General features: G+C 43.8%; 1 pseudogene; it reads left to right on the top strand.

The window, feature by feature from the left end:
- Positions 1-489: 489 nt before the first annotated feature.
- Positions 490-697, top strand: LOC131736112 (U2 spliceosomal RNA; annotated as a pseudogene).
- The last annotated feature ends 497 nt before the right edge of the window (positions 698-1,194 follow it).

Below are 1,194 nucleotides of genomic sequence, written 5' to 3'. Positions count from 1 at the left end.
CTAAACAACAGAAACATTTTAAAAGCAATGGTGCTGCACGGGGTTAAGCCTGGGTTTGTAGTGAAAGAAAAATGGACATGCTTGTGGGTTTTACTGAACTGTTTTAAAGAAGCCATGTGGAAGGCAAGAAATCTTTTCGTTTTTAAAGGAAAGCTGCTGACCTCGGGGGAGGTGAAGATTTTGGCTTGTCAGAGGCTCAGAGAATATCAGATGCAGGATGCGCTGCGGGAAGGAGAAGAGATCGCCCGGGAGAGATGGAGCACTTGTTGGGCTGTGCCTGCCACTTGGACTCGTGCCGGTTCATGGTCTTATGATAGGGGGTGAAGCGGGTTGTTTTTTGACGCATAAACTGTCTTGTTCAAATGGAAGTTGTTTTAATCTGATTGTCCTTTCAGACCTTGTTTTTATTGGAAAGTTTTTATGACGTGGCTGTAATATGATATTGTTTTTTTTCATGTGTATTGTATTGAGTTTTTTGATTATATGTTTATGATTTTTGTCCACGGAAAATAAATAAAAACTTTAAAAACAAAAAAAAAATCTGTTCTTATCAGTTTAATATCTGATACGTCCCCCATAGGGGGACCCGTCTATATTAAATTGATTTTTGGAAGCAGGAGATGGAACCGGGGCTTACGTTGTTTCTTTTCCGTAGAGAGAGACAACCCGGACGTCCAGAGGCTTCTCCCACCCCAATCGGAGGAGCCAGCTGAAGGATGGCGTTCCGGCCAACCCAGGAGACCAGGAGGCACAATGCGGTGCGCTTCACAAGAAACAAGCAAGATGAAACGGAACCAGGACTGACGAGACTGGAGTTCAGCCGGACCATTCTTCAGAGGGGTATGGGTTTTTCCCCTTCTGACTTGAATTGTTTGGTGAAATTGCCAGGGCTTAAGGAAGTGTTTGAGGTCAGTTTTAGGAACCCCCAAAAGTTACAAGAAATGTGGTCCTTTTGGGGGGAGAATAAATATCTCGCTCCATACAAAGAATTTTGTGTGGATGCACTGACAGACAGAGAAATGAAAGTTGTTACTGTCCAATTTTTCAATGAGGCTGTTAGCGACTATGATATTACAACATGGCTTAACCGCTATGGGAGGGTGTCATCAGAAGGGAGGAAAATTACAGATGAAGATGGGGTTTGGACAGGAGCCAGAAAGTGGCTGGTACGCCTTAATGTTGATCCATCGGGCA

The sequence above is a fragment of the Acipenser ruthenus genome, unplaced genomic scaffold (assembly GCF_902713425.1).
Source record: "Acipenser ruthenus unplaced genomic scaffold, fAciRut3.2 maternal haplotype, whole genome shotgun sequence".
In the NCBI taxonomy this organism is placed as follows: domain Eukaryota; kingdom Metazoa; phylum Chordata; class Actinopteri; order Acipenseriformes; family Acipenseridae; genus Acipenser; species Acipenser ruthenus.
Note: the sequence above shows the minus strand (reverse complement) of the source record. Positions and strands in the feature narration are given on the sequence as shown.